This window comes from Heterocephalus glaber, unplaced genomic scaffold, assembly GCF_053883595.1.
Source record: "Heterocephalus glaber isolate CG9 unplaced genomic scaffold, H.glaber_assembly_v1.0 deba00001504, whole genome shotgun sequence".
Taxonomy (NCBI): Eukaryota; Metazoa; Chordata; class Mammalia; order Rodentia; family Bathyergidae; genus Heterocephalus; species Heterocephalus glaber.
Window position 1 is genome coordinate 28702062 of NW_028258324.1, and position 10495 is coordinate 28712556.

The window sequence follows — 10495 nt, forward strand, 5'->3', positions numbered from 1 at the left end:
TGTGTCATTTTTGTGCCCCACTCAAAAATGATTTCTCATGTTACTCCTCCAATACACACAGTATTTGAGAATGTGACCTAATATCCTGGCCTTATATGTCTTTACAGGGACACTCATATTAAAATTTGAATATTATGTGGGCCCTAATATGATAAGACTAGTATTTTCACACAACCAGAGAAATTTGGACAGAACATGCAGGAAGGAAACAATGTGTGAAGACTGGAGTTATGCTGCCATAAGCCATGAGGCATGGAATGGATTTCTCCTTTCACAGGGACTAAGGTCCTGGAGACATGTTGACCTTAGGCTTCCAGCCTCTAAAACCAGGAGAAAACAAATGTCTATAGGTTGAGCCCTTAAGTTTTAGGACTTTTTATGGCAAGTATAGCAACTAATGCAATGTTGGAATAGATAGTTGAAGAGAAAAGCCTAGAAATTTCCTTTAGCATAGGTGTTGTTTGGAAATAATTTGGGAATTAATGCTTCTTTCTTAACTGTTGGACACATATCTCATAAATCTCCATCTTACATGTTTCCAGCATGCATAGAGTAGAATACCAATAGACATCTAGATGACTTGTAGAAATCTGGATAGATGATGTCAGGATTTCTTTTATATAATGTTCTAGGCATTATCAAGTTATATTATAGATAGGTATCATCAAGTATTGATCTATGATGCAAACTACTATCCACACTTTTTTCTTGGTACCCAGAGAATGTCCTTACTCTCAAGTTCCAAAGCACTATTTCTCTTACACAGAGAAAGAAAATGTGGAAACAAATTATCATTTGGATAACATAGCTAGAACAGAGAAAAAAATGCAAACTTAGCTGTGATGGTATGGGATGCAATTAGGTCTTCCCTTACAGTGTTAGGAATGAATGAGAATAAGTGGCTTTTGTTTGGATGTTTTCAAATTTCAAGCCCAATTAAAAATCCCAAATGTCACTACATCAAAGGAGCCAATTTTGGCAGGATGGCCCAGTGAAATTCACCTGCACCACATGAGCAGTAATCACTAGTTGGATAAACCAGTTAAATGGTGCAGCCAAGTATGCAGCTAATAGAAGAATGCAATGGAAGCTTGCTCCTTCATGATTCCTTTAAAGTGTCTGTCTTCTAGAAATGTTCAGAATCCATTTCAGCCTTTTCTCTCTAGGAAAAAAAGAAACTTTCTACATTGTGAAATGTAAAATTTTAAAGAGATTAAAAATGAAGTTCCTCTAGCTATTCTCTAGCTGTGAAGCAGCTCTCCTCCACCAGTCAAGGATATAAAGCTATGAATTAGTGAGACTATACATTGCTGCTCACAACATTGACGGGATATTTAGTTTAGAATAATTGTGAAAACATTCAGACAATAGAACAATCAACAAAATGTCCTTTCTGAGAGCTACAATGTCTATAGTTTGTTGTATATCAGTACTTCCTGCTGAACTTTCTGCTCTCATAATCAGAGTTCCAAAACTTTTTCCCTTAGTGCAAGTAGTATCTGGTATATTAAGAAAAAAAGGAAAGAAATCAGACTAAACACCATGAATTTATAATAACATTTATAATAACAAATCATGTTTTTAAAGAATTTAGAAGAAAATGAATCAGAATCATGAGAACTACAACTGGTTATGGCATATTATGTCCAATTTCCATATATATACTATAGCTCTGTTTGGAAAATAAATGATTCAATGAGATTTATTTTGTTTTCATCTATGACAGTCGGAGAAGTCATGACAGCTTTTATTCTCGAAGTGCTGGAATTGAGCTAAAGAAAAATGGCCATTTGAACCTAGTTAATTTCTTTCCTCACTTTAAAAAGTTAGTTGGTTCATGGAAAATTGAAACTGTACATTGTAATTCCCTTCTGTGAAATGGACGTTTGAGAAAAATATCTGTTCTCTACTGAAGAAAGTAGATATTTCAGTTGTTCTTGTGTTGACCGGCTTGTGGATTTTGAAAAACACACACATTCCTTATTACATTTTTAACTTCTTAATTTTATTTGACTGATTGTATTCTGTGACCAAGATTCATACTACTGTACTTCAGGTTTGTTTTTACATAAATAATCTTTAGCTTTTTTGGAGTTCTGCTAAATGAAAGCATCACACCATTCATTTATTTTGGGGGTATTTTGAGATGAGATATTTGAAACGTTTTTGGAAAAGCTTTTTTCATTACATACTCAGAGGTACTTTATTATCAAGGATACATTTAGAATAGATTCTTGCATTATAAAGTTTATATACTTTAAAAAATTAATTGGCAATATTTTTAAATGGCTTCTAAAAGGTATCTATATACTAGTCCTAGTGAATGTTACCTTATATTAAAAACTGAGGAGTATCTGCAAATTAAGAAATTTAAAATATAGAGATTAATCTAGATTATATAAGAGAACACTAAATTAAAAGCACATTTATGATTTCAATTGGGGGATAGAACAATTGACAGATATAGAAAAGACTGCCATGTGAAGATAGAGCAGAAACTGACATGAAGATGTTTGCTACAGTCAAGGAAAACCAGCAGTCATTAGAAGAAGAAAGAACAGAACTTACTCAAGAGCTTGCACAGGGAGTGTGGCTCTTGCCAGTGCCTTGACATTGACCCAGATATATTAATATTGGACTTTAGAGTCACAGAACACTAACAGAATAAATTTCTTTTATTTTGAGCCACTAGTTTTCATTTTGTTTGTAATTTGTTGCAGGAAACTAATACAAAGCCTTTATAATATATCTAGCCTAACTGCTTCCATTTTAGCAACAATCAATTTTTCCTTATAATCTATCTGCACATTCACATCTACATTTTCTGGGATGATCTGGAAACTATCTTCCCTGATTTGTGAAATTTTTATTTCTTAAATTTGATAAACATTGGTCCTTTTTGAACTGCCATAATTACAATAAATTCAAAGTAAGGAGAAACTAGACTGAACCACATTATAATTTATACAATGTCTATAAATCAGAAAATTTAATAACTAATTTAAAGACACAAAGTAATCATTAAACCTAGCTCAAATCTGGACTTAACACAAATTGCATTGTTCTTTTCACAACAATTACAAAGCGTCACAAACTAAAATTCAGAGGTTCATGCATTACATATTTATGAATTCTTATCCAGCCAACCAGTATACATATCTTTTATCCTAGACCTAGATGTAAATAGAATAGTGCTGTCATGTACGATAAAGCTCCATGGATTTCATCCTCAATATGCTTGTGAGATACTTGAACACCAACATTTCAAAGCCTTGAAACACACATAAGCCCATCAGTTCTAAGGATATCATATTGGCAGGTAAGGATATAGGTCAGTGGCAAATTCTGTAACTGCAAATCATTGGCAAACAAGGGTGATGCTCTGTAATCCATAAGTGCTGGAAATGAATAAGTAGATTATCTAAGAAATGGTTCAGTGTAAACATGATCCTTTCCAAACTTCTCAGGAAGAAGAGTGCTCCAGTTAACAAACTTAAAGAGATGTCTGGATTCCACAGGCATGTGTTGGTTTTTTTCTCATTGCCTCTGGAAGTGCTTCATCCTTGGTGAAATACAAACTTACAAGTTTTATGGTTATGTCCGTTGTCAGCACTATACCATGCTCATTTTCTCGGTGAGCAGGCAAATAAGTATCAATCATTTGTAAGCCAGGATAAAATAAAGCTTGTATCTTGATTTTATGTTTTATTTCAGGATCATTCTACACCTGAAAAAAACATGATACTTTTTAAGGCCAAACTTTGCAAAACACCAGGAGAAGAATTTTAAAAGTTAAGCAATCATGAGATAATGCTAAATAAATTGATTGTTATGGCTTGTATCTAGATGTCTCCCCAAAGCCTCGTGTCTAATAGGTGCAGCTTTTCAGCAGTGACTTGATCTAGGGTGTGTGAATATGGATTAAGTGTATGTGATATCTGGATTGTCCCTTAATTGGATTAGCATACTTCTGTGTGTTGTTGAATAGATTCACTGAAGAGGGAAGCCCCACACTTGGTATGGGTGGCACCAACCAATAGGCTTGTAACCTGAATGGAATATAAAGGGGTCAAAAGCAGGTTGTTGCTTCTTCCTGCTTCCCATGCCGTGGACTGTTTCTCCTCTACAATGTCCTTCTGGCATATCCACCTGCTTTGGATCCAGCAAACAATGGACTGAAAGTATACAAAATTTAAATGAAAATAAACCTTTCCTCCTTGACCTTGTGGATGTTGGATATTTTCTTCCTGAAATGAAAAAGTAGTAAGACATTAATATTGCAAATCATACCATATAGATACGGTATGTTTCACTGGCATGAAATGGTGTCAAGCCACTTAAACATGAAAGTTTTATAAAGTGTTTGTTGAGAGTTTGAGAAACAAAGAATGAATATAAGAGAATGGATAGAGATATAGAGAGGTAGAAAAAAGTAAAAGAAGTGAGAGATATATACAAAGATTTTATCAAAATCAACAATGAATGAAAATAATGCATGTTAAATATAAAATGTCCAGAGGAAATTGATAGTATACATAAATTTGTAAAAGTTTTTCTTGACTGAAAGCCACCAAATGGATGGAAGTAATAAACTACTAAGTGATATTATTTTATTTTAAACTTTGAAAATATTAAAACTTTTGAATATTTTTGAACATTTAAAGCTATTTTAAATCATATCTTTTGGCCATTAGCCAGGCATTCCCAATACGATACTGTTATGGTTTATTTCTTGATGTTTCTCTAAAGCTTCATGGGCTCATAGGTGAGGCTTTTTGGAAGACAATGGATCATGGGGGTGTGACACTCATCAGTGGATTAATTCAGGGATGAATTTATAGCTAAATGTGATTTTGGGAAGTAAAGCCTTGTCAGAGGAGGTTGGTCACTGAGGGACACAGCCTGAAAAGTTGTATCTTTATCCCTCCTACCTTCATCTTTCTCGGTATTTCCTGATTCCATGCAGCTGCATTTCCCCTGCTATATCTCTCAGCAACGTCACCCTTCCTTGGAGCCAGCTGGAACTCTGAACTTGAAACCTCTACTATCTTAACCAAAATTCTGTTTCCCCCTTAGAGTTGCGGATGTCATTATTGTGCCTCAGTAAGGAGAAAGTAAATAAGCCACATACAATAAATTTTCAGAAGAATTAAAATACAAAGGTACACAGAATAAATTTGAAGAGGACAATTATAAAGAAATTATTTCCTGAAACAATGATGGAGTGTTTGATAAAGGAAGAGAATTGTGGGGAAAAAATCCTGTTAATCCTCACAAAGTTTAATGTGGAAGAGAAAAACTGTGGACCCTTTGATGAGGTGTTCCTCTCTCTCTCCAGAGGTGAAGGACATTTTCAAGGTTTCACTTAGAGAAACTAAAATTAATCACCCAGGAAATGTCTCAGCTTGTGTCTAGCATCTGCACTAATGACACCTGAACAAATAAAAATACTTGTACTGCTCCAATTGAAAAGCTAAGGACCAGAAAATGTACAACTAAGTCAAACTCTCATCATAGTAACTGGCTTACCCCAGTGAGTGGAAACTCAAAAGGTACCACCAAGAAGGGAATGATGTCATACCACTTCCAAAATATACTCCCATAATGTTACAGATTTCCAAGTTTAGATAGAAAATGAGCCAAGAAACCTTTCCTGACAGAAATTTCTCCAAATCTCAAGTTATCCCCTAGTTTCTCATTAATCAAATAAAATCACTGCCAGTATCCCACCCTAATCATTTCACCCTTAATCTCACAAATTGAAGGAAAAAAAAGCATATGGTATACATAGAGATTGGGCAAGAAGAATCCAGCCATATTTATACCTAAGCTTAGCCTTTTTTCCCAAAATGTCAATGTGTTATTTTTCACTCAAATGTGTCATTACTTTACCCCACCGTGTTTATTATGCATTCAATATTTTTATTTGTTTGTTTGTTTTGTTTTCCTCTCTAACAATTTAAAAGCTCAGGCCAAAGTCAACTTTCTATTGAAACAGCACCACTTGGTCACGAAGTTCAACGTTGCCAAAGTAGGCAGTTTTATGCTAGTGTTAACGACTACATAATCAATCAGATGTGAATCTTTTCAGATGTTTTCTACACATTTAATATATATATATATTTATAACTGTATATATGTGATTATATATGTCAAATTCTAATCAAAGGAAACTCCTCTTTATAGATTTTTACTTCTCTCAATCCAAGTACCATTTCCCCTTATAAAAATGTACACAGTGGGACGCCATTAGAGGGAGGCGGAGAGGGAGCGCTCTTCGCCTTTCCTCGGGTGCCTGACGCTGGGCCCTGCGTTCTCGGACTTTTTCTGGGCCCTTCCAGACCGCGCCCGAGGAGGGGTGCAGCGGCCTTCCCAGTCGGCGGGCAGCTGCGGAGGGGTGTGGAGGCCGCGGCTGTAAAGGCGCCGCCGCGGTTCTGGGGCTCAGGAGGCCGGGAAGCGGCGGGATGGCTGCGGCCGGCGGCGGGGCGAGCTTACTCGTTCAAGGTGGTGCTGCTCGGGAAGGCTGCGTGGGGAAGACGTCGCTGGTGCTGCACTACTGCGAGAACAAGTTCAACGACAAGCACATCACCACTCTGCAGGCATCTTTCTTAACAAAGAAGTTAAATATCGATGGGAAAAGAGTAAACCTTGCCATATGGGATACAGCAGGTCAAGAGAGATTCCATGCATTGGGTCCAATTTACTACAGAGATTCAAATGGAGCTATTTTAGTTTATGATATAACAGATGAAGATTCTTTTCAGAAGGTAAAAAACTGGGTCAAAGAATTACGGAAAATGTTGGGAAATGAAATCTGTTTATGTATAGTTGGTAATAAAATAGATTTGGAAAAGGAGAGACATGTGTCCATTCAAGAAGCGGAATCGTATGCAGAATCTGTGGGAGCAAAGCATTATCATACCTCAGCCAAACAGAACAAAGGAATTGAGGAACTTTTTCTTGACCTTTGTAAAAGGATGATAGAAACAGCACAAATGGATGAGAGGGCAAAAGGCAACGGCTCTAGTCAACCAGGAGCTGCAAGACGCAGTATACAGATTATAGATGATGAACCTCCAGCTCAGAGTGGTGGTGGAGGGTGTTGTTCTTCTGGATAACTGTTCACACCTAAGAAATTGAAAAAACAAAACTGGATCATTGCCCTCAACATGAAGACTGCCATATTTCAAGTCACATTATTTTACCAATAGAGTTATAGAATTAACAGTACTTTAAATTACATTTATAACACTGCAGAGACCTTAAGTGCTAAACTTAGTGGAGTTTGTGACCAGAGAATTGGCATTTTCTACAAATGTTAGCAAAGCAATTACCAATGGCCTTTTTACATATTTTTTTCTTTAATGAGAAATAATATGCATGTAGAAAAGACCTTCTTAAAGGCTTCATTTATATTCTTTTAAATCAGCTCTTTATTTAATAACTTATATATGTTGTTGGAATGGTGTGCATTTTTGCAGCCCTTTGTATTTTGTGGTAGTTTGAATTGTATCTCTCCTAAACAGCAAACTGATTTTGTTTCTGTTTTTAGTTAGCAGATAGATAACCGAAGTACTATTTTTGCACGGTTTGCACAGGCCCCTAACTGTCTACTACTTTGATATAATCTATATACATCCTGTATGCTGAGCTGGTAAAATACATTGTAAATAGAATATTAAATATTTTATCTCCTTTTACAAGCGCAAGGTGCAAAAATATATGTACAATAGCGTCATTGATGACTGTAAAGTGAATTAACATTTGTTGATAATGCCTAAGCTTTTGACTCTAATATAAAGATCATCACTCCCCCTTCACTTGTGTCTTAACTTGAAAGTGGTGTGTTTAAATTTTCACATACTTTACTTGAAATATTGCTGTTGTCACATTTTTTGCCTCTATAAGTCCATCTGATGATTGAACAGCAGCATGTGCCTTTTGGTTTGGGTTTTCTGTTTTTGTTTTAATAAAAGAAATGGCTTCTGATTTTGTTTTAGAATGGTTACCTTAGAAGAATTTGAGTAGAACATGCTGAGGTTCACTTCTGCAACAGCTTTGATTTTCTCTTAGGCTTTATATGTAATGGGTTCCCTGGTGGCATGACAAGAGAGGTCAAGGTTCTGGATAATAGCCACTCATCAAGGTTCATTTCTATAACATGTTAGTGGTAATTTATGCTCCTGAAGTAGCACTTTTACATCCCTGTGAGCAAGTTCTATTTGTTCATTGCTTGTCAGAGATGAACACAGAAAGTTTTGTTCATTTTATAAGAGCTGTCCTTCTGAGTTTCAGTGGAGGGAAGCATTTCATATAATACAGTTATAGCAAACACTGGAAAGATTTATTGTAAAATTATATTCTTGTATACTTTGTAAATTAGTCCTTCATTAGATTTTTTTTTCTTTAGCATAGAACCACACTTAAACTTGTTAATTTGATGGAATCAGGCACTGCTCACAAAAGGAACACAGATTGTGGAAATTAACATAAATTGTTCTTCTAATATATATATATATATGTATGTATTTTTTTCATTTCTGTCATGCTTGGAAAACTAGCAAATGTTATGTTTAAGATACAGTGGAATGGTCCTTGGATTTACTTCTCATAAGCACTAGTATGTAATGAAACTGTTAGCATGAGCAGTTATAGAAGATATATGGGGTTTAGTTATTGAGGAAGTACTACTATATTGTTAACTTAATAGTTTAAACCTACCCAAATGGGTTAAAAGTTGAGTGACTTGACACCTTGATGTTATGATGTTTGGATTTTAGCTTAGTAGCACTAAGTATTCTGTAGCCCACACTTTACATACTTTTAATTATTCCCCTTGCCAAACTCAACACACTGACCTCTGCTGTGTGTGTTCGAGGATGGTGGGAGAGGGAAGAGTCAGGAAGATAAGTTAAAACTGTCTTCTTTTGGGGCCAGGGATTTAGCTCAGTGGTTCCGCCGCCTGCCTCGCAAGCACAAGGTCCCAAGTTCAATCCCCGGTATCAAAAAGAACAACAACAAAAAACTCTTCTTTTATGAGATGATTGCACTCTGTATAGCCTCTTGGTTTCCTGTGAAGTTAGTGTTTATTTGGGGATGGAAGAGGCAGTGAGAATTACGAGTCTCACAGGAAGATTTGGTTCTGCCCTTCTAGCTCTTTATTATTATTATTATTATTATTATTATTATTATTATTATTATTATTTTTTGGGGGGGTACCAGGAATCAAACTCAGGTCCTTGTCCTTGCCAGGCAGGTGTGGGCGCCACTGAGCTATATCCCTGGCCCTCCTAGCTCTTTTAGAGGACGTAAAAAAAAGGCTTTGCCAGAGCCAGGGATTTAGCTTAGTGGCACTGAACCTGCCTCGCAAGCTCAAGGTCCTGAGTTCGATACCCAGTACCAAAAAAAAAAAAAAAAAAAGGCTTTGCCATTCTTAGTGTTGTAGACAGGAAATAAGTTCTTATCATTGGAGTGAAATAATGTTTTTAATTTTTTAAATTAGAGAAGAAATTGAGCTTTATTCCAAAAGAATGTTATAAAACCTGATAATTGGAGAGCTGTGCTTTTTTTTCACTCTTTAGTTTTATGCTCAATAGGAACCTCTGCTTCAGAGATTCTAAATAATGATTGGTGGAGTACAACTATTCTCCACATTTTTTTCTTTATTTTCTTGTGGATTTCTATGTATTTTTCATCACCTGAAGCATTTCATGCTCCTTTTTATAAACCTAACTGGAGACCCGGAAGGAAGCCCCCCCACCGCCATCCCAGGCTCCTAGGGCAGAGAAGCTGAGCTGGTCTCAGCACCCAGAAGGAAGCTCCCTGCCTCCATCCCAAGCTCCTAGGGCAGAGAAGGTGAGCCGTGTGGGCACCAGAAGCATACCCCCCCCATGGAAATGAGAAGACAAAAACAAGCCTCAAAAACAGACTTCTGGATCACCTACTGCAACCCCAAAGGGAAACGAGATGGAACACTCTGATACTAAACCACCTGGACTCTCTGAACTGGCAACAAAAGAGGATCTGGGAAAAATGAAATCAGAAATAATTACTCAGATAACAGCAAAGATTTTGCTCATGGTGCAAGACATGATTAATAAATCTAGAGAGGACACAGATAAAAAAATAGAGGATCTGAGGAATATGATGGAATCCCAACATAGGAAACAAATAGAATCCATAAAACAGATATAAACAGATTTCCAAGAGATTAAAAACTCCATCAAAAGTCTGCACAGCAGAATGAACCAATGTGAGGGTAGAATTTCAGATATAGAAGATAAGATTGCAATTAGTGACAGGAAAAGAAAAATTGCTTTAAAATTGTAAGGGAACATGAGAAATCAATCCAGCAGTTGTTAGATGATGCAAAGAAGAATAACATAAGACTGATTGGAGTCAATGAAGAAAGAGGAGAGAGTGCAGATGACATAAAAAAACTCTTCACAGAAGTGATGGCAGAAAACTTCCCAAGCAGGGGGAAAGAACTTGACAT

General features: G+C 36.3%; 2 pseudogenes; one reads left to right on the plus strand and one right to left on the minus strand.

The window, feature by feature from the left end:
- Positions 1–3124: 3124 nt before the first annotated feature.
- Positions 3125–4937, minus strand: LOC110349491 (arylacetamide deacetylase-like 2; annotated as a pseudogene).
- Positions 4938–6301: 1364 nt separating this feature from the next.
- On the plus strand, positions 6302–7820 carry LOC101709300 (ras-related protein Rab-21 pseudogene; annotated as a pseudogene).
- Positions 7821–10495: the final 2675 nt, after the last annotated feature.